Here is a 25,937-nt window from a genome sequence, read left to right as displayed (position 1 = left end):
TTGCGGGAAAAACGCGCTGCAAAAAAAAGCAAGTGTGAAACTAGCCTAAGGGGACTATTAGTTACGTATATATTTGAAATAGAAGTGCATCATATACAGTAGATCTATATATATAAAACTGAATGTATGCATGTGTGTATCACCAACCAATCACAAAGCATCTTTAATTTTCCCAGAGCTGTTCAAAAGAAACTGAGCTGCGATTGGTTGCTATGAGCAACAGTTTTCCTTGCAACCAATCACTAAGCATCTCTCATTTCGCCAGAGCTGGCTAAAAGTAGCTGAGCTGTGATTGGTTGCTATGAGTAAGTTCTCCCACTTGACAATACCTCAGCAGACACTGACATGGTGGGAGAAATCTAGCATCCCTGGGAAGATAAGCTCCCAGCCATTGTCTACCCCCCAAAAAGGAGCAGAGAGCGCATGACAGAAATTAATCCCCCCTCCTGTGCCCATATACACATCACACATCCTCCATCCTTTAGGCACATCTTCCCTCTTAAAGGGTTCATTGGTATGGAAGTCAGAGCAAATCCATCCAGCGCTTTGGTTTTGACCCCAGGCCTCTCTTAAAGGGATCCCTGGTATGGAAGTTAGGACCATTCCACTCAGCTCTGTGGTTCTGACCCTAGGGTCTCTTAAAGGGATCATTGGTAAGGAAGTTAGGGCAAATCCACTCTGTGCTTTGGTATTGACCCCAGGCTCTTATAAAGGGATCTCCTGCATGGAAGTTAGGGCAAATCTCTCAGTGCTTTGATTCTGACCCCAGGGTTCTATTAAAGGGATCATTGGTATGCAAGTCAGGGCAAATCCACTCAGCGCTCTGGTTCTGACCCAAGGCACCTCTTAAAGGGATCATTGGTATGGAAGTGAGGGCAAATCCACTATGCGCTTTGGTACTGACCTCAGGCCTCTCTTAAAGGGATCTCTGGTATGGAAGTTATGGCAAATCCACTCTGCACTTTGGTACTGACCCCAGGAGTCAGGTTTTTGAGCAGAAATTCTCTGCTACGTGTGCACTTAGCCTTACATGTAGGGAAAAACATACCAAAAGTTTACCAAGATAGGGTTACCACAAAGGGTCCAAATGTGACGTCAAAAAATATGGCCGCCAAAGCTGTAAAATGTTAAATGCGACTTGCCTTTCAGTGTCTATTATATTTCTTTTACAATTACTACTATTATTATAATTATTATTTAACGATTTATTTATCTTCTTTTACAGAGCTGAGAATGATGGAAAGTCAAGAAACTTGCCCCTTATGCAGCCATGAAGTAGAAGATGATGGAAAAAGAGTGGTGATTGGTGCAAAAGGAGCTGAAGGGATCAATAAAGCCAGTATTGAGAGGGGCGTTAGCACTGTGGTAGCTGCTGGAGCAGTGGTGCACAAGAGATGTCTTATGAACTACATAAACAAGAAGCAAATAGACTTGCATAAGAAAGTTACTTCCGTTCATCGTTCACCTGCCAAGAGAGGTACACGGGTGTCTATTGGATCCTATGATAGCACGACGCAGTGTTTGTTCTGTGGACATGAAGTGGTGAAGACAAGATCTAGTAGTGATTTCGATGACTATAGCTTTGTTAAAACGGATGGATTTGTAAGGTCCATCTTGTCACATTGCAAACAGCGTAACGATGACTGGGCAATCACCATTCAAGCGAGAATCGTGTACTTTGGGAAGGACTTACATGCTGCAGACTGTCTATCATCGTTCATGTGACATTAACTTTCAGACAAATTACGGAATTCCTATGCGTCATGGTGGTGGATCTACTACAAAGAAACCGCGGAAGGTAGGGAGGCCGATGAACATGGACCAAGAGCAAGCATTCTTGAGAATGTGTGCATTTCTCGAGGACAATGATGAAGAGCAACTGACTGTCGCAGATTTTGCAAAGAAAATGACTGAGTGTCTTGTAGAAGGAGACAGTGCTGCCTATAGTAACAGTGCTGCCTATAGCAACAATTTGGATTTCTGGATCACGGAGTGAACTACTTATACGATGGACTACTTGCTAGAGATGGGATGCACCTTACGAAGACTGGAAAGCAGGTATTTGGAAGTCGCCTTGCTACACTTGTAAGGAGAGCTTTAAACTAGAACAACATGGGAAGGGAAGCAAAAGACCAGAAAAAGCCATACACCTGACAAATGCTATTGAGAACTCTGCTATTAGAAGTGGAAAGGAAGAACAAAGACGAAAGAATCTAATTAATAAAAATATTGGAGAAAGAGAAACCAATCACAAACTAAAATGTTTCTATACTAATGCACAAAGCATGGGCAACAAACAAGGAGAATTGGAACTACTAACACAGGAAAAGAAATATGATGTCATTGGAATCACTGAAACTTGGTGGGACAATACACATGATTGGAATACAAGACTAGAAGGATACAACTTATTTGCAAGAAACAGACTTGATAAACGAGGAGGGGGTGTCGCATTGTATGTTAGAAATGCGTATATCTGCACAGAGATTGAAGCTTCAGAGACTGGGAGTTCTGTGGAAACTGTTTGGGTAAGAATACAAGGACAGAACAATGGAAAGGACACCATTGTAGGCATTTACTACAGGCCGCCTGTGCAAGCTGAAGATATGGATGAACTCTTTATGCATCAAATGGCCAAGTTCTCCAAAAAATATGACATAGTTGTCATGGGAGATTTCAACTATCCAGACATTTGTTGGGAATCTCTCTCAGGCAAAACTAACAGGTCAAGGAAATTCTTATCCTCTCTTGCTGACAACTTTATCTTCCAAAAGGTAAAGGAGAAAACAAGGGGAACTGCTACCTTGGATCTAATCCTTATAAACAGGGAGGAAATGGTTGAGGAGGTAAAAGTGGCTGGGACCCTAGGAGGTAGCGACCATGCTATTTTAGAATTTTGGATAACTAGAGGCGGAAGACCTGTGAAGACTCAGACGTCAAGGTTAGATTTCAGAAAGGCAGATTTTAAGGGATTCAGAAAGAGAATTGGAGGGATCCAATGGCTGGATATCCTTAAAGACAAAAATGTCCAGGAAGGATGGGAAATCTTGAAAAATGAAATTCTCAAAGCACAGTTGTTAACAATTCCGAAAAGAGGGAAGAATAGGAAGCATTTAAGGAAACCAGGATGGATGAACACAGAACTTAAGCACATGCTAAAAAGGAAGAAAAAAATGTTTATAAAATGGAAAGAGGGAGGCATATCTAAAGAAGAATATAATGCTGTCTGCAGAACCTGCAGGGCACAAATCAGATTATCTAAAGCTGAAAATGAATTGAGGCTTGCAAGAGATGTCAAAAGCAATAATAAAGGATTTTGGGGATATGTCAAAAGTAAAAGAAAAGTCAAAGATGCTATAGGATTTTTACAGGATGAAAATGATGAAATGGTAAGACAGGATGTTGAGAAGGCTGAACTTTTAAATTCCTATTTTGCATCTGTTTTCTCTCAGAAAGGAAATGTAACATCAACTGTTATTCACTGTCCTATTAAGGGAATAGAAGAATCCAGGATATCTATAAACAGAAATATAGTGAGGAAACACTTAGCTAACCTAAATGAATTCAAATCTCCAGGTCCAGATGAATTACACCCCAGAGTACTGAAGGAGATAGCAGAAGAAATTTTTGAACCCCTCTCCATAATCTTTGAAAATTCTTGGAGAACAGGAGAAGTGCCAGAAGACTGGAGAAGAGCAAATGTTGTTCCTATCTTCAAAAAGGGGAAGAAGGTGGACCCAGGCAACTATAGGCCGGTGAGTCTGACTTCTATACCAGGAAAGATCTTTGAACAAATTATTAAACAACATGTATGTCAATACCTGGATAAGAATGAAGTGATTAAACAGAGTCAGCATGGGTTTGTAACTAATAAGTCATGTCAGACTAATTTAATTTCCTTCTATGACGGTATTACTGATTGGGTGGATCAAGGAAATGCTGTAGATATAGTATATCTTGACTTCAGCAAAGCATTTGACAAAGTCTCTCATACAATCCTTATTGAAAAAAATGACTAAGTATGGAATGGACAAGGCAACTGTTAGGTGGATTCATAACTGGCTTAGTGATCGGACCCAAAGAGTGGTTGTAAATGGCTGCACATCCAGTTGGAAGAATGTCTCAAGTGGGGTACCACAGGGCTCTGTCCTGGGCCCTGTATTGTTCAACATCTTTATCAACGATTTAGATGAAGGAATTGAGGGTAAACTGATTAAATTTGCTGATGACACAAAGCTAGGAGGGATAGCTAATACTAGAGAAGAGAGAGAGAGGATTCATAAAGTTTTAAATAAACTGGAGAAGTGGGCAGCAACTAACAGAATGGTTTTTAACAGGGAGAAATGCAAAGTACTACATCTGGGCAATAAAAATGAAAAAAGCATATATAGAATGGGAGGAATAGGGCTAAGTGACAGCACATGTGAAAAAGACTTGGGTATACTAATAGATCACAGACTGAATATGAGTCAACAGTGTGATGCAGCAGCAAAAAAGGCAAATGCAATTCTAGGATGTATTAACAGAAGCATACAGTCTAGATCACGTGAAGTAATTATTTCCCTCTACTCCTCTTTGGTCAGACCTCATCTGGAATATTGTGTCCAATTTTGGGCACCACATTTTAAAAAAGACATCAACAAACTGGAGCAAGTTCAGAAAAGAGCGACCAGAATGGTGACCGGTCTGCAAACCCTGTCTTATGAGGAAAGGTTGCAGGATTTGGGAATGTTTAGTTTGCAAAAGAGAAGACTGAGAGGAGACTTAATAGCTGTCTACAAATATCTAAAGGGCTGTCACATTGTAGAAGGATCAACTTTATTCTCATTTGCACAAGGAAAGACTAGAAGCAATGGGATGAAGCTGAATGGGAGGAGACACAGATTAGATATTAGAAAAAACTTTTTGACAGTTAGAGTGATCAATGAGTGGAACAGGCTGCCACGAGAAGTGGTGAGTTCTCCTTCAATGGAAGTCTTCAAACAGAGGCTGGACAGACATCTAACTGGGATGATTTAGCGAATCCTGCTTTGAGCAGGGGGTTGGACCAGATGGCCCAGGAGGTCCCTTCCAACTCTACCATTCTATGATTCTATGATTCTAGTAATAAATGGCTGAGGTATAGGCTGGAGGAGAGGTATGGCGATTCGCTATTCATAGCAGAGTGTGAAGGGTTGCCTAACATTGTAACGTTCCGTGAAAAGACCAGAATAATCCTGAAGGACTATTTCCGTAGTCAGGAAACAGATGAAGAAGCCCAGAAGAGAGCCATCATAGAGACTGCGGCCAAACTAATCAAGAGCGATATCAAGTCTAAGATCCCATCTTCAACCAATGAATATCCAAAGACTTCTTCGCTTGAATGTCAGTCTGCCTTAGATTATCTCCCCCTGAGTTTGCTTTGCTTGCTTGAAACCCTCTTCGTTGGAAAGGACATTCACAGGAAGGTCGCAAGCATTGGACAATCAGTTGTTCAGGCTGTATGTCCCAGGACTGTAGTAGCTCTAATGCAGATTGGGTTAGCAGTCCAGCTCCATCATCATTTCAGGTCTCGATTTCTTGTAGACAGTCTCTCAGCCATGGGATATTGTTCATCATATTCGGAAGTTCAGCGATTCGAGGAAAACGCTGTCGCTTCTGTTGGCCAGGATGTACTCGGTGGTACCATAGACAGAGTGGATACGGACGGCACTGCTGTTCGCTGCGGACAACGTCGATCATAATATCATCACGTTAGATGGGAAGGGGGCTTTCCACGGCATGGGGATGGTAGCTACTGTGACTCCAGGAAGGAAGGTCAGTTGCACTGTTCTCAGATGGAAGACTGTGGACTTGGAGATAGTTGAACAAAGCAGAGTTGATGTAAGTGAATACCGTTTCGCAAAACACACTCTCCCAAACATAAAATTCAAGCCCTTGCCATTTCTCTACGCCATTGACCATCGTGTTGATGTATTGTAGGAGATGTCTTTACGCTTCAAACAGCCTGCACCGAGCTGGAATGGAATGATACACATGCTACATAAAGACTGTGATCATCCGGGGTCGTCTTCGGTAATCTTCCTGCCCATCATTGACATGTATTCCGGAGACAAGTCATGCATCTTCTCTACTCTTGTGTATCTGTGCAACCTTGCTGATAAACACTGATCTGCTGCAGTTGTTACATTCGATCAGCCACTCTACTGGAAAGCGTCAGAAATCAAACACGAGGTGCCTGAAGACAGCCCGGTTCGAGATGTTGTCCTGATGCTTGGGAGCTTCCACACATTGATGAATCTTATGGGTGCCATAGGAACGTTGATGGATGGGAGTGGAATCAAAGAGATCTTGGGAACAATTTACGGTGACAATGCTGTGCAACACATCATGACTGGGAAGGCAGTTCAGCGTGCAGTTCGTGGCCATCTCCTCCTTCATCAGTGTCTTACTCAGCAAGTTGCAGACAAAGAACTTTGCGACCATCCCGGATTTGCAGACCTGTTGCAAGAACTTGAGCAGTTGTATGCTCGGACACTGACAGGGGAGAGTGACTTGAATTCGGTGATCACTTCTACCTGCCTTAGTGAAATTGTCCACCTCTTGTCCACCAAAAGAAACGGATTATCCGCTCACTCTCGCACCAGTAAATGATGGCTGAATTACCAACAGATGGTTGGAATTGCAAGGGAGCTTATCGAGGCCGATCATACAGGATCCTGGCTGATGCACCTTCATGCTGTAGCCAAATGTTTGCCCATTCTCGCAGCTGCTGGGCATGGGAACTATGTGAAGGCCGCCTACCTTTACCTCCAGTCTATGACCACTCTGGAAGATGATATGCCATCAGTCTGCCATAGATTTATGAATGGCTTGCATGTTGTAAGGCGGACTGATCAGTACTGGGCAGGCCTGGGTTGCGACCTAGTCATCGAGCAAGCTCTGATGCGCTCCCTAAAAACTGCAGGAGGACTCACCAGAGGAAGTGGAATATCCGAACATCAGAGGGCCTTGTGGACTCTGTCTGTGCCAGTGTCCTCTTCCTACAGTGATGCAATGCAGGGTTTCACTCGCCAGAGCTTTGTCACCAGTGAACAACACAAGGAGGCAAGAACGTCAAGGACGAGAAGAGATCGTGAAGACCTGGAGAAAATTGCAGATAAACTCGAGACCTTTTCACCTTTTTCTGATGAAATGTCTCTTCGCAACATTATCACCGGTGTCAATGCAAATAAGGATGTGAATGTCCATAACCTGTTCACCTTTGGTAGAGAAATAGTGGCAACAATGGAGGGTCAATCACTGTTTTCAGTTAAGTACAAGCGGTCAATGAAAACCAAGACCCTGGCATCCAGTGAGGCTATTGACGTTGCTAAGGACAAAACAATAGACCCCGCTCTTTTGCTCCAAAGGTTTCTTGTGGTGTCTCAAACTGCTGATCTTTCCCTTGATGATGTGATGGCCTATGAACTTTCACCATACCCACCATTCCTCTTGAGGCAAAACATCTCTTACGCAAACCAAACAAAGCACAACTGATGGCTGCTATAAAAGAACAGAGTTCAGATGATGCAGTACTCAAGGATGTACCAGAAGTGGAATATTATGTTCTTGATGGAGCTTCTCTGCTCCATCGACTGAAGTGGTCAGAAGGAAAGACATATTGTTCAATCGCTGAAGACTATGCATCTTCCACACTAAAGCACTATGGTAAGGCTACGATAGTATTTGATGGTTACATTGGAGGACCAAACACTAAGGACATTACCCATCAGCGATGGCGCAAAAAATGAACAAGCAACAAAGTGAACATTGCTGAAGGAACGAAATTTGTCGGGAAAAAGGAGGACTTCCTTTCGAATGTGGAGAGCAAACAGTCTCTTATCAATCTCGTTTCACAGCGCATGAATGACAGAGGTTGCCACATAATACAATCAGAGGGGGATATAGATGTGGAGATTGCTAAGGCAGCAGTGTCAATGTCATCCAACAAAAGTACTAGTCTCTGTTGTGAGTTAATTTTCCCCTTCACCGTTGATGTCTGATGAACTCCCTCTGCTGGTGAAGAGAGGTAGTGAAATTGATTGGGTTGAGAAGAACCTATCATCTGAACAGGTGGAGCCTGATTGGACACTCGGAATCACTGAGTGGATATAAGGCAGCCGACGCCCTACAGGGGTGCTGGTGATCCTTTCTGCTCTGTGCTCTTGCAACCTGTTTAGCCCTGTCTACTGAAAGCTAAGTTTTTTCTGTCTTATTTTTCCATGAGATTTTGTCTGTTTGCTTAGTGTTTTGTGTTCAGCCTGCCTTTGCTGGGATGGGCTGAGCTCCATTTTTGTCTCTGATCAGTTTATCTCTTTGCTCTGTTTTCAGAATATACCTGAGTGCTGATATAGTGATTTTGAAATCTAGCGACTTCAGGGCCTTTTTCCCTATCAGACGGTTGGGACATTTTTGGTAGGGTTTTTTGCGGATTGCAGCCAGCATCTTTTCTGTCTTTTCCTATTTAGATAGTTGGGCCCCATCGTTTGCTCAAACTGTCTTTCTGTCTGTGTTTGTGTTTTCATCTACTTTTCACCGACAATACATGTTGGGGGCTGTCTATTGCTTTGAGGTTTGTGTATATTTTTTCCTCTATGTCTTTGAGGCCGTAGGGGGAATTTTTTCTTCTCAATGGAGATGAAGCAATTGTCTGATCGTGTGGAGCAGCTTGCTGCTGAAGTGCGGGGAATTTCCGCCTATCTTGCTTATTCACATGTTGTTGAGCCAAAGATCCCTACTCCTGATGTGTTTTTTGGGGATCGGTCTAAATTTTTGAACTTTAAGAATAATTGTAAATTATTTTTTGCCTTGAAGCCTAACTCATCAGGGAGCTCCTCACAGCAGGTTAAAATTGTCATCTCCTTGCTGCGCGGTGATCCTCAGGACTGGGCGTTTTCCTTGAAACCTGATGATCCTATTCTAACTAATGTGAACTCATTTTTTCAAGCCTTGGGGCTGTTGTATGATGAACCTAATGCTATTGATCAGGCTGAAAAGGCCCTGTTGGCATTGAGCCAGGGTCAGGATTCTGCAGAGTTGTACTGTCAAAAATTCCGAAAGTGGGCGGTCCTTACTACCTGGAATGATGGTGCCTTGGCAGCTCTCTTTCGGAAGGGTTTGTCAGAAACCGTAAAAGATACTATGGCGGGATTTCCTGTTCCCTCTGGTCTTGACGATTCTATGTCTTTAGCCATTCAGGTTGATCGGCGTTTGCGTGAATGCAAAACTGCACGAGAGGTGTTGCCACCTGTTGAACAAATGTCTGAACCTATGCAATGTGATAGAGTTTTGTCTAGGGCGCAACGTCAGGAGTTCAGAAGGCGTAATAAGCTGTGTTTTTTCTGTGGAGATGCCTCGCATATTATTTCTGTCTGCCCTAAACGAAAGAAACGTTTTGCACACACATTTGCTGTGGGTGGTGTTTAACCTAAGTTTCTTCTGGCAATTACTCTGATCTGCTCCCTGTCCACATTTTCCGCTAAGGCTTTTGTGGATTCGGGAGAAGCTCTGAACCTGATGGACTTGGATTTTGCTAAACGTTGTGGATTTCCTATGACACCTCTGCGGATGCCTATCCCTTTGAGGGGTATTGATGCTACTCCTTTGGCGAAGAATAAACCTCAGTTTTGGACCCAGGTGGTAATGCGGGTCGCCCAAGACCATCAAGAAAATTGCAGATTTTTGGTGTTGCATAATCTGCATGATACCATTGTTCTGGGGTTTCCCTGGTTGCAAATCCATAATCCAGTTTTGGATTGGAAATCTGTGTCTGTGGTGAGTTGGGGTTGTCGGTGTGCCCTTAGTGACGCTCCTGTTTTCTCCACCTCTCCCCAGTCGCCTGATGTTCCTGACTATTTGGCTGATTTTTATGATGTATTTAGTGAGAATGAGTCTGCATCGTTGCCTCCTCATAGGAGTTATGACTGTGCAATTGAGTTGATGCCTGGGTGTAAATTTCCCAAGGGTCGACTTTTCAATTTATCTGTACCCGAGCACGAGGCTATGCGATCCTATATTAAGGAGTCATTGGAGAAGGGTCATATTAGACCATCCTCTTCACCCTTAGGTGCTGTTTTTTTTTTCGTGGCCAAGAAGGATGGTTCATTAAGGCCTTGTATTGACTATCGTTCCCTCAACAAAATTACTGTTAAATATCAGTATCCGTTACCCCTGATTTCTGATCTATTCTCCAGAGTTAAAGGTGCTTGCTGGTTTACCAAGCTTGACCTCAGGGGGCGTATAATTTTATTCGCATTAAGCATGGGGATGAATGGAAGACTGCGTTTAATACTCCAGAGGGACATTTTGAGTACCTGGTGATGCCTTTTGGGCTCACTGATGCCCCTTCTGTCTTCCAGTGCTTCATGAATGATATTTTCCGAGACTTTGTGGATACATTTTTGATCATCTATCGGGATGATATTTTGATCTTTTCCAAGGATTGGGACTCTCATGTGGAACATGTTCGGACTGTGTTCTGGATTTTGAGGGAGAATTCCCTGTATGTCAAGGGATCGAAATGCCTTTTTGGGGTACAGAGGATTTCATTTTTGGGATTTATTTTGTCTCCGTCAACTATTGAAATGGACCAGGCCAAAGTACAGGCCATTTATGATTGGGTTCAGCCCACTTCTTTGAATGCCCTCCAGAAGTTTTTGGGTTTTGCTAATTTTTATCGGAAATTTATAGCTAATTTTTCTGGTATTGCCAAACCATTGACTGATTTGACTAAGAAAGTTGCTGATGTGCTGAATTGGTCTCCGGAGGCTGTTTCTTCCTTTCAGGAGCTGAGGCGAAGGTTCACTTCTGCTCCGGTTTTGCGGCAACCTGATGTCTCACTCCCGTTTCAGGTAGAGGTGGACGCTTCTGAGATTGGTGCAGGAGCTGTTTTGTCCCAAAAAGATCCGGTAACATCTAAAATGAATCCCTGTGCTTTCTTTTCCTGAAAGTTCTCCCCATCTGAATGTAACTATGATGTGGGGAATCGGGAACTGTTAGCCATGAAATGGGCATTTGAGGAGTGGAGACATTGGTTGGAGGGAGCTAGACATCAAGTCATGGTCCTTATTGACCACAAGAATTTGATTTACCTGGAGTAAGCCACACGCTTGAATCCTAGACAGGCTAGGTGGGCCTTGTTTTTCACACGTTTTAATTTTGTGGTCTCTTTTCTTCCGGGCACTAAGAATGTCAAGGCAGACGCCCTCTCTAGGAGTTTCTTTGCTGCTTCTCCTGTTGTGACCAAGCCTGCTACCATCTTAGGTGAGGGGGTCGTTCTTTCTGCCATCTCGCCCGATTTGAGACGTGCTCTGGAAGAGTTTCAGGAGGACAAACCTGAGCGTTGTCCCATTGGAAAATTGTATGTTCCTGACCAGTGGAGGAAGAGAGTGATGTCTGAAATTCATTGCTCTGCATTGGCTGGTCATCCAGGTATTTTTGGTACTAGAGATTTGGTGAGTCGGTCTTTTTGGTGGCCCGCCTTGACTTGTGATGTCAGGAGTTTTGTGCAGTCCTGTGGGTCTTGCTCCCGGTCTAAACCTTGTTCTCGCTCTAGTGAGCTGCTGATGCCTTTGCCGGTGCCCAGGAGGCCATGCACCCATATTTCAATGGATTTTATCTCTGATATGCCTGTCTCTCAGAGAATGCCTGTTATTTGGGTGATTTGTGATAGATTCTCTAAGATGGTCCAACTTGTACCACTCCCTAAGTTGCCATCTTCCTCAGAGTTGGTGCCCTTGTTTTTGCAACAGGTGGTTCGCTTGCACGGGATTCCTGAGAACATTGTATCTGACAGAGGAGTTCAGTTTATTTCTAGATTTTGGAGGACTTTCTGTTCCAAGCTGGGAATTCAGTTGTCCTTCTCCTCTACGTTTCACCCTCAGACCAATGGGCAGATGGAGAGAACAAACCAGACTTTGGAATCGTATTTGAGATGTTTTATTTCTGCTGATCAGGATGATTGGGTTTCATTTTTGCCCTTGGCCGAATTTGCTTTAAATAATAGAGCTAGTTCTGCCACTTTGATGTCACTTTTTTTTGTAACTTTGGGTTTCATCCTCGATTCTCTTCAGGGCAGGTGGAGTCTTCTGCCTGCCCAGGTGTTGACACTGTGGTGGAGAGAATGCACCAGATCTGGGACCAAGTGGTGGATAGGTTGTCTCTCTCCCAGGAAAAGGCCCAGCGGTTTTCCAACCATCATAGGACCATTGGTCCCCAGTTTAAGGTGGGTGATATGGTTTGGTTGTCATCAAAGAGTATCTCTATGAAGGCGGCTTCTCCAAAGTTTAAACCTAGATTGGACCTTACAAGATTTTGGAGATCCTTAATCCTGTCTCTTTTCGATTGGCTCTTCCTGTTACATTTAAGATCCATAACATGTTTCATAAGTCTCTGTTAAAGAGGTTTGTTGAGCCAGTAGTTCCTGTGGTGGCACCTCCTGACCCTGTATTGGTGGAAGGTAATGTGGAATATGAGGTTGAGAAGATACTGGATTCTCGCCTGGCTAGACGGAGACTCCAGTATTTGGTTAAATGGAAGGGTTACGGCCAGGAGGATAATTCTTGGGTCCCTGCATCCGATATTCATGCCGAAAGATTGGTTTGTGCCTTTCATCGGGCCCATCCTGATCACCCTGGTGGCGTGGATGAGGGTTCGGTGACCCCTCCTCAAGGGGGAGGTACTGTTGTGAGTTCATTTTCCCCTTCACCGTTGATGTCTGATGAACTCCCTCTGCTGGTGAAGAGAGGTAGTGAAATTGATTGGGTTGAGAAGAACCTGTCATCTGAACAGGTGGAGCCTGATTGGACACCCAGAATCACTGAGTGGATATAAGGCAGCCGACGCCCTACAGGGGTGCTGGTGATCCTTTCTGCTCTGTGCTCTTGCAACCTGTTTAGTCCTGTCTACTGAAAGCTAAGTTTTTGCTCTCTTATTTTTCCATGAGATTTTGTCTGTTTGCTTAGTGTTTTGTGTTCAGCCTACCTTTGCTGGGACGGGCTGAGCTCCATTTTTGTCTCTGATCAGTTTATCTCTTTGCTCTGTTTTCAGAATATACCTGAGTGCTGATATTGTGATTTTGAAGTCTAGCGACTTCAGGGCCTTTTTCCCTATCAGACGGTGGGGACATTTTTGGTAGGGTTTTTTGCGGATTGCAGCCAGCATCTTTTCTGTCCTTTCCTATTTAGTTAGTTGGCCCCCATCGTTTGCTCAACCTGTCTTTCTGTCTGTGTTTGTGTTTTCATATGCTTTTCACCGACAATACATGTTGGGGGCTGTCTATTGCTTTGGGGTCTGCTCTGGGGCAGTTTAGATTTCCCCTTTCTTTCTTTAGGCTTATTTAGTTCTCCGGCTTTGATCGAGGGGTCTAGGGCACCGTAGGAACCCCCCACGGCTACTGTTAGTTGTCGTGAATAGGATCAGGGGTCTGCAATCCGATAGCTACCATCCTCTCCGGTTTTCTGGACTTAGCTTGTATTTTTGTTTTTTCCTCCTTCGGTGACTCATTCATAACAAGTCTCATTGGCGAAGATACAGATCTTTTGGTATTGTTACTTCATCACGCGTCAACCAGCGATGGCAACAAATTTTATTTCTACTCGGATAAAGGGAGTCCTACAACAGTATTCAACATTAAGGTTATGAAGAAGTTCCTGGGAAACCATGTCTGGAGCAGTCTTCTGTTCCTTCATGCATTCACGGGTTGCGTTACCACTTCCGCGGTTTTTGGAATCGGAAAAAAACTCTGTCTACACAAGGTTTTGAAGGGAGGCTCGGTCTTAAATAGCTGTGCTAAAATCTTTTCCACACCTAACAAAAACAGAGCTGAGATTGATGACGCTGGGTGTAAAGCGACGGTGGCATTGTTCGGGGGAAAACCTGGAGACAATTTGTCTGCAATGAGGTATTCTACTCTCTGCAAAAAAGTTGGTTCAGCCAAAATCTTTGTTACACCTGAACGACTGCCACCGACCTCCTCTGCAACGAAGTATCATGCCCTTCGGAGTTACCTCCAAGTGATGTTTTGGATGGACAATGGTGAGGCCATGGACACTACTGAATGGGGATGGGAATTGCAGAAAAACAGTCTGTTCCAGTGATGATGGATACTTCACCCGCGCCAGAAACACTTCTGAAAATAATTCACTGCAATTGTTCTCGTGGTTGTAGTACACTTCGGTGCACTTGCAAAAGACACGGACTTACCTGTTCACGGGTATGCGGACCATGTCAAGAAGGGCATTGTGACAATATGAGTGAGGAAGCATTGTCTGATGATGAAAATAGTGACTATTGACCTGACAAGCTTATTCAGTGATGAAGTAGGTCTTAAAATGCACTGTGTATTAATTCTATAATTTCTAGAAATGTACATATATGTCATGACGTCATTGATGACATCATGACCTCGCCTGTCCATGTAGTTAGTATAAAACTTTGTATAAAAATTGTTATATGAAAATATATAGTATACAAAATGCAAACTCTTCTGTAACCTAAAGCTACAGCTTTAAAATAGGGAAATATTCATTATTTTTAGTGCGATGGCTGTCATCGTCTTATGACGTCATAGTTAAGACCTTTGTGGTGATCAATTTTTGGAAAACTTTTAATATGTTGCTCCCCACATATAATAGTAATAAAAAAAATCATAAAACGCTTTCTTGGAATTTGTTCCGGGTCAAACCGTATTTTGACTGGACTAATGTGGGATATTTGGGGTAGTAGCACGGCGGCTGTGACGGGGTGATGTGGGATATTAGTGGTAGTTGTCCGGTGGCTCTGGCTGACGGGATGATGTGGGATATTAGGGGTAGTAGTCCGGTAGCTCTGGCTGACGGGATGATGTGGGACATTATAGTGAATGTGGCTATGTGGAATGGGCGGGGCTCTACACTCAGCTTTATATATATAGATATAATCATTATAATTTGTTATAACTAACCGTAGTTAGTTACTATGCCCGGGCAGCGCCCGGCTCTTCAGCTAGTTATGTATAAAATGTAGCATGTATATAAGATTTTTGTCCAGTTATTACATATAATAGATAATATTCATAAGGAGATGAGTATGATATATACAGTTGTGGCCAAAAGTATTGACACCCCTGCAATTCTGTCAGATAATGTTCAGTTTCTTCCTGAAAATGATTGCAAACACAAATTCTTTGGTATTATTATCTTCATTTAATTTGTCTTAAATGAAAAAACACAAAAGAGAATGAAGCAAAAAGCAAAACATTGAGCATTTCACACAAAACTCCAAAAATGGGCCAGACAAATGTATTGGCACCCTCAGCCTAATACTTGGTTGCACAACCTTTAGCCAAAATAACTGCGACCAACCGCTTCCAGTAACCATCAATGAGTTTCTTACAATGCTCTGCTGGAATTTTAGACCATTCTTCTTTGGCAAACTGCTCCAGGTCCCTGATATTTGAAGGGTGCCTTCTCCAAACTGCCATTTTTAGATCTCTCCACAGTTGTTCTATGGGATTCAGGTCTGGACTCATTGCTGGCCACCTTAGAAGTCTCCAGTGCTTTCTCTCAAACCATTTTCTAGTGCTTTTTGAAGTGTTTTGGGTCATTGTCCTGCTGGAAGACCCATGACCTCTGAGGGAGACCCAGCTTTCTCACACTGGGCCCGACATTATGCTGCAAAATTTGTTGGTAGTCTTCTGACTTCATAATGCCATGCACACGGTCAAGCAGTCCAGTGCCAGAGGCAGCAAAGCAACCCCAAAACATCAGGGAACCTCCACCATGTTTGACTGTAGGGACCGTGTTCTTTTCTTTGAATGCCTCTTTTTTTCTCCTGTAAACTCTATGTTGATGCCTTTGCCCAAAAATCTCTACTTTTATCTCATCTGACCAGAGAACATTCTTCCAAAATGTTTTAAGGCTTTTTCAGGTAAGTTTTGGCAAACTCCAGCCAGGCTTTTTTATGTCTCGGGGTAAGAAGTGGGGTCTTCCTGGGTCTCCTACCATACAGTCCCTTTTCATTCGGACGCCGACGGATAGTACGGGTTGACACTGTTGTACCCTCGGACTGCAGGGCAGCTTGAACTTGTTTGGATGTTAGTTGAGGTTCTTTATCCAACATCCGCACAATCTTGCGTTAAAATCTCTTGTCAATTTTTCTTTTCCGTCCACATCTAGGGAGGGTAGCCACAGTGCCATGGGCTTTAAATTTCTTGATGACACTGCGCACGGTAGACACAGGAACATTCAGGTCTTTGGAGATGGACATGTAGCCTTGAGATTGCTCATGCTTCCTCACAATTTGGTTTCTCAAGTCCTCAGACAGTTCTTTGGTCTTCTTTCTTTTCTCCATGCTCAATGTGGTACACACAAGGACACAGGACAGAGGTTGAGTCAACTTTAATCCATGTCAACTGGCTGCAAGTGTGATTTAGTTATTGCCAACACCTGTTAGGTGCCACAGGTAAGTTACAGGTGCTGTTAATTACACAAATTAGAGAAGCATCACATGATTTTTCGAACAGTGCCAATACTTTTGTCCACCCTCTTTTCTATGTTTGGTGTGAAATTATATCCAATTTGGCTTTAGGACAATTCTTTTTGTGAAAAATAGAAAAGATCTTAGAGCCAAAAATGAATATGACTAAACAAAATAATAATAATAAACCATATGTTTGTCTACGTTTTTAGTCCCCAATTTAACGAAATAAAAAATATCATAAATAAATGCCTACCTATTTTGTACTTGCTGCTGGCCCGATTCTAAAGCATCGGGTACTCTAGAATATGGCTAGCGGCAGATTAAAATAAAAAATGTGATATACTTACCATCCGACTGCTCCCGGAATCTGTCCCTCCTCTCCACGCTGCCGGCATCTTCCGTTCCCAGTACTGCTTTGCACCTAAGGCCTTTTTCACACTTCAGTTTTTTGCATGAGTTCAAATCCGCCAAAAAGGCAGACAAGCGGATCCGCTCTCAACTGATGTGAACGGATGGCACAGGATTCGTGTTCAGACGGATCCTGAAAATGAGGAAATTTAAAGGAAACGCTCGCCGGGAAAAGGAGAGAGAGAGAGAGAGAGAGAGAGAGAATGAATTTTTTTAGTGTCTGGAGGATCCGCCAGAAAAAAAAAACGTTGCAAGCTCCGTTTTCAAATATTTGAGGATGTGACGGACAGCAACTTTTGGCGGATCCGAAAAAAAACGGATGCAACGGACGGCAATCCGTCACAATCCGCCAGTAATGGAAGTTAATGGGGAAAAAAAACGGATCCTCAAAAGAAAATTGAGGATCTGTTTTTTACAAAACCTGGCGGATTGTGACTGATTGTAAAAAACTGAAGTGTGAAAGAGGCCTAAGACCGCTGCTGACGTCCTCTCGCATTATACGTTTCTATTACTGAGGACCTTATACTCATATACCTGTATGTCATAACTATCTGCTTTATGGTTGTACATTATTTAACATATTGTCTTATATTAAGTATATTGTAACTGTCTGATACTGTCCCCCGCCTGCAGGTGTGTTTTCCATATTTTCTCTATTTCTATTTTGTACAGATGTAGGGTATTGTTGCTAATAAAGCTTTCCTTGCATATGATGTTTTGGTGGTGTGCTTCTCTATAGTGGTCCTTCTTTTGGTTTTTGTTTCACATTTATGTGACCACTGATTGGCACCCCTGTTATTTACATTGTTTATTTGTGGTTCATATTAGCAGTGCGCCCATATATCCAGTATTGCTTTTGTCCTCTCACGAGAGCGCGGCATCATCAGCGGTATTTCGCGCAAAGCAGTACTGGGAACGGAAGATGCCGGCAGCGTGGAGAGGAGGGACAGATTCCGGGGGCTGTCGGAAGGTGAGTAGATCACTATTTTTTATTTTACTTCTATTTTTTACACGTTTTTGGTACCGATGGTCCGAAGGAGTCTCTTCTCCTCCTGACCCTGGGTACCGGCTAGCACCCGGCATCTCCAGCTGCGTCACCGCTGACGCCCGTGTGCCCAGAGATGACCGCGGCAACTGTCGGGAGTTCAGCGTCTAGTGCCGCTGATCTCCCGAAGGCAAGGTAGCGGTGGCGTGCGTCCTGCTAATTGCAGACTGCGCCTGTTGCTGATTGGTTGCGGCCTGGCGGGGGCCTGGTGGCCGCGACCGATCAGCTCAGCGGGATTTCGTTTACAGACAGACATGATATGGCATTTATTTATATAGATGAGGATAATGTATTAGCTGAAATCCTAGAGTCAGGAATAAATATTGTTGCTAGATGAGCGCCCACTATAAGAAATACGCTTTCACCAGGATTTTTCTCATCTAAACCCCCTATGCGAAACTGTCTAAAGTGTAATGGGTTTTACAAATGTGGTGTGAATAAGTGCAAACCATGCAAATATCACAAAAACATTCTTTAACCCCTTTCTGCTATAGGACGTACTATCCCTTCCATGTGCCCTGGGACTTAATTCCCACGGACGGGATTCCACATCATAGCGATTAGTGGCGCCTCCGGGGGGGGGAGCATGGCAGATCGCGGCAGGGTGTCAGCTGATTATCACAGCTAACACCCGGCACTATGTGTCAGGGGCAGTCATGTCACGTGCCCGAAAATGGTACCAATAAAAACATCAACTTGTCCCGCAAAAAAAAGACCTCATCTGACTCGGTGGGTCAAAATATGGAAAAATTATAGCTCTCAAAATGTGGTGATGCAAAAATTATTTTTACAATAAAAAGCGTATCTTAGCGTACGACAGCTGCCAAACATAAAAACCTGCTATAAATAGTAAATCAAACCCCCCTTTATCACCCCCCTTAGTTAGGGAAAAATAATAAAGTAAAAAAATGTATTTATTTCTATTTTCCCATTAAGGCTAGGGTTAGGGCTGAGATTAGGGTTAGGGATGCGTTGGGGTTAGGTTTGGAGTTAGAATTAGGAGGTTTCCACTGTTTTGGTACATCAGGGGTTTTCCAAACGCGACATGGCGTCCGATCTCAATTCCAGCCAAAACAGTCAAATGGCGCTTCTTCCCTTCCGAGCTCTACCATGCACCCAAATAGTCGTTTACACCCACATATGGGGTATCAGCATATTCAGGACCAATTGCACAATAACTTTTGGGGTCCTGCTACCTTTTGGGAAAATAAAAATTGGGGGTGAAAAGATCATTTTTGTTGAAAAAATATGATTTTTTTCATTGTATGACTGTACGTTATAAACTTCTGTGAAGCCCTTGGGGGTTCAAAGTTCTCACCACATAACTAGATAAGTTCCTTGGGGGGTCTAGTTTACAAAATGGGGTCACTTTTGGGGGATTTCCACTGTTTAGGCACATCAGGGGCTCTCCAAACGTGACATGGCGTCCGATCTGAATTCCAGCCAATTTTGCATTGAAAAAGTCAAACGGCACTCCTTCCCTTCTGAGCTCTGCCATGCGCCAAAACAGTGGTTCCCCCCCACATATCAGGTATCAGCGTACTCAGGACAAATTGCACAATAACTTTTGCAGTCCAAATTCTCCTGTCACCCTTGTTAAAAAAAAAAAAAATTTGGACCTGAATTAATTATTTTCTGAAGAAAAGTTAAATGTTCATTTTTTTTAAACATTCAAAAAATTCCTGTGAAGCACCTGAAGGGTTAATAAACTTCTTGAATGTGGTTTTGAGCACCTTGAGGGGTGCAGTTTTTAAAATGGTGTCACTTTTGGGTATTTTTTATCATATAGACCCCTCAAAGTGATTTCAAATGTGATGTGGTCCGTAAAAATAAAATGGTATTGCAAAAATGAGAAATCGCTGGTCAGCTTTCAACCCTTATAACTTCCTAACAAAAAAAAAATTTTGATTCCAAATTTGTGCTGTTGTAAAGTAACCATGTGGGAAATGTTATTTATTAAGTTTTTTGTGTGCCATATCTCTGTGATTTAAGGGCATAAAAATTCAAAGTTGGAAGATTGTGAAATTTTCAAAATTTTCGCCAAATATCCGTTTTTCGCAAATAAACGCAAGTCATATCAATAAAATTTTACCACTAGCATGAAGTACAATATGTCATGAGAAACCATTGTCAGAATCACCGGGATCCATAGAAGCGTTCCAGAGTTATGACCTCATAAAGGGACAGTGGCCGGAATTGTAAAAATTGGCCGGGTCATGAACGTGCAAACCACCCTTGGCGGTAAGGGGGTTAACCATGATAAAACACAAAGTTACAATATCAAACAATTTATTAATTGTAATGCAAAATATGTGGTATACATAATGTCTTGTGAGGCATGCCAGTTAATTTATACTTGATGCACTACAAGGAAACTGAAACCTGCTTTGCAGAACATATTAGGGATATCAATAATTATAATGTTGCACGTAATACATCCATGGTTGCAAAACACTGTGTTATCAAACATAATGAAAAAACAGATTCCCTATCTATTGCAGCATTAGAGCAAATCAAAAACACTAGGAGGGGAGGTGACATGCGCAGATGTCTACTCCCTGGAGAGGCGTTCTGGATATATAATCTAGGCATGAGACATCCTGATGGTTTAAATAGAAGAAATTATATAATGTTTCGTTATTAATATTCATTTAAATGTTAACCTAAATGTGTGCAATAGTATTAAAATGTTTTTAATTAGTTTTTTTTTCTCTGTTATAGTAGCATTGATGGATACTATGTTTCAGGATATGTTCCTATTTTGGACCTTAATGAAATTGATCACCTGACACAACAGACCATTCCTACTGGCTACTTTAGCCTATATATGTTTGATGCTGCTAAACTAAGGCTAGAACACATCATAGAAAATAGCCTCACCAAACCTTGTCTAATGACTAGAGTTGAGCATTCCGATACCGCAAATATCGGGTATCGGCCGATATTCGCGGTATCGGAATTCCGATACTGAGTTCCGATACTTTTAGGATATCGAATACCGGAATCGGAAGTTTCCATAATGCTATGAGCCAGTTTGATTTGATTCAGCCAATGACAATCCTCAGAAGTGTGGGCACATCCTGTTAAGCATGAAGGCATGCTAACTAATGGCATGGCTGTGATTGACTGCTGAAATTATGTCATGATGCACTATAAAAGCCGCCGTCGCCGCCATTTAGGGTTCACTCTGCTGTGAATTCAGTTAGGGACAGGCTGCTGTTCAAGACTGTGAGGGACAGTTAGAGATAGTGATTTTCCAAATAATATTGTGCTTTACCCAGGCTACATTATCAATCAGTGTAGCTTTCTTTTGCCTTGCAGCATTGCTGTTCACAGCTGTCTGCAAGGTTTGTGTGAGTGCAGCTCACCCTGTGTAGTGTGTCCTGCAGCCATGTCTGGTTGTAGGCCGCTCAGTGTGTGTCACTGCCTCATACATATTTTTCTTTTATTGCTGCTCATTTTTCATTCTCCTTTTAATGTGCATCCATCCGTATCCATATACGTTGGTTGCAAACACTATGGGAGTAGACATCGGAGCCTTTCTGCAGCCTTTCAGTGCTAGTGCCCAGTTATCTGCACTGTTCACGGCTGTCTGAGAGTTCTCTGTGTGTGAGTGCAGCTCATGCTGTAGTGTGTCCGGCAGCTACGTCTGGTTGTAGGCCGCTCAGCGTGTGTCACTGCCTCATACATATTTTTCTTTTATTGCTGCTCATTTTTGATTCTCCTATTAGTGTGCATCCATCAGTATCCAAATACGTTGGTTGCAAACACTATAGGAGTAGACAGTGGAGCCTTTCTGCAGCCTTTCAGTGCTAGTGCCCAGTTATCTGCACTATTCACGGCTGTCTGAGAGGTCTCTGTGAGTGAGTGCAGCTCACGCTGTAGTGTGTCCTGCAGCTACGTCTGGTTGTAGGCCGCTCAGCATGCGTCACTGCCTCATACATATTTTTCTTTTATTGCAGCTCATTTTTCATTAATTCTCCTATTAGTGTGCATCCATCCGTATCCATCTACATTGGTTGGTTGCAAACACTATATAGGAGTAGATAGAGGAGCCATTTTTCTGGCTTGTGCCCTGCAGCCACAGCCAGATTAGTATTACCCTATTTTTTGGAGCCTCATCTTTCCCATTGAGGGTTACCTTCCTGCATTGTAATAGCTCCAAAAAATTTGTGATTCTATCGCTTTTACATTTTTTTTTTTTTTTTTAAATAAAAAACAAAATAAAGTTCACCAAACACTTCACTTGACAGTTGTGTAGACCACATTAGCTCATATTAAAGTGTAGTCCACACACTTTATAAAATTAGTGTTTCTTATACCTGTTAGCAGCTGTTCAGGAATAAGCACACTAAGCCCCCCCTTTGTACTTTTCTGCCTATCTTTATCAGTCTACCAAGATGAAGAAGGCAGGGAGTAAGGCACGTGGTCGTGGGCGTGGAGTTGCAGCAGGGAGAGGACGTTAGGATTCAGCAGGCAGAGGACGTGGGGATTCGGTGCCTGCTGCGGGCACCAGTGAGTCAGCATCCCCCAGTTTTACCAGACAACAGTCCTTTATGTGCAGCTTTGTTGGACCTCACCTTACCCCACTGCGGCGTGACGAACAAATTGAAGCCGTTGTCGGATGGATGGCAGCTAACGCATCGACTTCAATGACTTCCACATCCTCTCAGGGCCAGAGCACTGAAGAGCAACCATCTGTCTCTTCACCACCTGCCAAATTGCCCAGGCAGTCAGAGAGCCCTGTACAGGAGCCATCACAGTCTCTACTTCTGTTCTCTGAATCTGTTGTCTTGGAAAGTGGGGGCCAGCCAAGCAGCATTCAAGAATGTGAAGAAGAGGGAGTATGCAGTGATGTGCAACTGCTTTGTCCCACTGAATCTGAAGAGGCGGGTGGGCCAGTGCCTATGGTCAGCACACCTCAGTAAGCATCAGATGATGAGACTCAGGTGCCACTTTCTGGTGCGTACAGTGCTGGCGAGACTACCCAGGAGAAGCAGGTCTTTGAAGAGGGGAGTGTAGATGATGAGGTCCTTGACCCATCATGGCGTGAGGAACAGGAAGGTGGTGGGAGCAGCTCTGAGGAAGAGATTCCCCGAACGGCCAAAACAGGAGGGAGAGAGAGGGGGCTGACTTGGTTGCCTGTAGCCTCCACTTTGGCACCTGTTAGGAGCATTTCTCTTCCAAAAGACAAAATGGGCGCTCCCAAGACTTGCAGTGCGTGGTCCTTTTTTCACACAGTTGCAGATGACATTTGCTTTGTCAAATGCAAGCTGTGTCATCAGAAAATCAAAAGAGGGAAAAGTGTCAGCAACCTCAATACCACAAATATGTGGAAACATGTGCGGACCAAGCAAGTGATGGAGTTACAAAGACACACTGAAGACGTAGGCCAACCTACAGCACCACCTACCACCTCTTCAGCTCGTGTTGTAGCCTCTTCCTCCAGCTCACACACAGCTGGATCGGCTTACTCACAGGATCGCCATGGAAGAACCTCTGGCACGGTTGTCCAGAGACCCAGTGACATTCCACCCACAGCACCACGTTCCCGTTCATCCTCACACTCCAAGGCCAGTCTACAGCCATGGGTAGCACAGGCATGGGAGAAAAGGTGGCCATACTCTGCAAACCATCCCCGTGCAAAGGCTCTGAATGCTAGCATTGCAAAATTACTGGCCCTTGAAATGCTCTCATTCAGGCTGGTGGAGACTGACACCTTCCGGAACTTCATGGCATTGGCAGTCACACAATACACCGTGCCCAGCCGCTTTTACTTCAGCAGGCAAGCCGTCCCTGCCCTGCAAAAGCATGTGGAGGGAAAAATTATACATGCACTACTAAACGCCGTCAGTAGCAAGGTCCAGTACACATGGACAGGGACGATACCTTTCCCTCACTGCCAATTGGATCAATGTTGTGGAGCCTGGTACAGATCTTGAGAGTGGCGCTGCACGTGTTCTGCCAACTCCAAGGATTACAGGAATCCAGTCTGTACACATTGACTCCTCCTCATACTCCAGTTCCTCAGAATCAGCGCTGCAGGAGCCTGTTATGACTGATATGAGCACAGCCGTGGCCAAACGTCAACAGGCCGTACTGAAATTAATTTCTTTGGGGAATCGAAGCCACACAGCGAAGGAGCTCTGGAATGCCATCAAGCAGGAGAGTGACGTGTGGTTTGGGCCAGCGAATCTCCAGCCAGGCTTGGTAGTGTGTGACAATGGCCGAAATCTGGTGGCAGCTCTGGGCCTAGGCAACCTCACTCACATCCCATGTCTGGCACATGTGCTCAACTTGGTCGTGCAGAGCTTTCTGAGGGACTATCCGGATCTTGATGCACTGCTGCACAAGGTCCGCATAAAGTGCGCTCACTTGCGGCGTTCCAGCACGGCAAGATCGTGCATTGCAGCTCTACAGCGCCGATTACGCCTTCCGGAACATCGCATCATATGTGACCTACCCACCAGGTGGAATTCAATGTTACATATGTTGAAGCGGTTGTGTGAGCAGCAGGCAGCAGTCATGGAGTACCAGCTGCATCAGGCGCAAACAAGTCGCACTGTGCGCCGGTCACACTTCAGCACCACTGAGTGGGCCTCTATGAAGGACATCTGCCTCGTTTTGCGTGCCTTTGATGATTCCACGTGAATGGCGAGTGCAGATGATGCACTAGCCAGCATGACTGTCCCCCTTATCTGCCTGCTTCAAAAAACACTGCAAGCACTAAGGGAGGAGGTTTTGGAAGAGGTGGAGGATCAGGAGTCACAAATGCCATCTCCTTCTGGACAGTCTGCGCTAAGTGGTTCCTCACAAAGGCCTAGGCAGGGGACACTTTGTGAGGAGGATGAGGAGGAGTCGATGGAGGAGGAAGACATCTCTCCAGAGAAGGGAGGTACACAGAGCTCTAGTCAGTATGTACAGCGAGGGTGGGGTGATGCAGAGCAGGAAGAGATCACGCCTCAAGCAGGGGACAGGGGTTCTTTGGCAGTTGGGTGTCTGCAGCAAATGGTTGACTTCATGATGCAGTGCCTGAGAAACGACCGCTGCATCGCCCACATTCTGAACATGGCTGATTATTGGGTGTACACCCTCCTAGATCCTCGCTACCGGGACAACTTACAAAGCCTCATAACACCGTTGAACCGGGAGCGTAAAATGCGGGAGTACAAAGAGACACTGGTGCATTCCATCATGTTCTCCATTCCACCCGAGAGCAGTGCTGCTAGTGCCTTACAAAGCAGCTCTGTGCGTCGAGGCAGTGGAGGAAGCTCTGCACAAAGAGGGAGCAGATGCAGCGCCTCAGCACAAGGCAAGACCAGTAGGGCCCAAATGTGGCAAAGTTTTGTGTGGCCGCCATAAATGTCTACACCATCACAGATGGCTCCAGTCAGCAGGAGGCAAAGTTTCCGTCAGATGGTGACAGACAACATGTCTTGCCCTTTCAGTGTACTCCCAGACGGCTCTTCCCCCTTCAAGTTTTGGGTCTCTAAGCTGGATACATAGCCAGAGCTTAGCCAGTATGCATTGGAGGTGCTGGCTTGCCCTGCTGCCAGTGCATTATCGGAACGCGTCTTTAGTGCCGCAGGTGGTGTACTAACAGACCGTCGCACACGACTATCCTCCGATAACGTTGACCGATTTACTTTTCTGAAAATGAACAATGCCTGTATCTCGCCAGAATTTGCCAGTCCTCTTCCAGAATAAATAATTGGTTGGCAACAGTATCCAGGTCTACTATTGTGTTCAGGTTTCTACGACCTGAACTGTAATCCCTGGGCTTCAACACAGCCAGTTGTTGCTTAGAAGTGCCGTCTGCACAGAGAAAAACACATGCTTCTGTGTTAGTGGGGTTCAGTAATGCCTGCTGCTCCCGTGCTGTGTGGACGACAATATCTCCTGCTGCCTCCACATTCAAACTAGATCATATTTTCAACTTGCTCCAAGTAGGCCTCAGCCTGCTCCATGATTGATCCTGGGCTCCAACATCGCCAGTTGTTGCTCG

Source organism: Dendrobates tinctorius, unplaced genomic scaffold (assembly GCF_039654945.1).
Source record: "Dendrobates tinctorius isolate UK_male_01 unplaced genomic scaffold, ASM3965494v1 ptg000049l, whole genome shotgun sequence".
Lineage (NCBI taxonomy): Eukaryota > Metazoa > Chordata > Amphibia > Anura > Dendrobatidae > Dendrobates > Dendrobates tinctorius.
The sequence above is the reverse complement of the archived record's forward strand: the minus strand, read 5'-3'. Positions refer to the sequence as shown.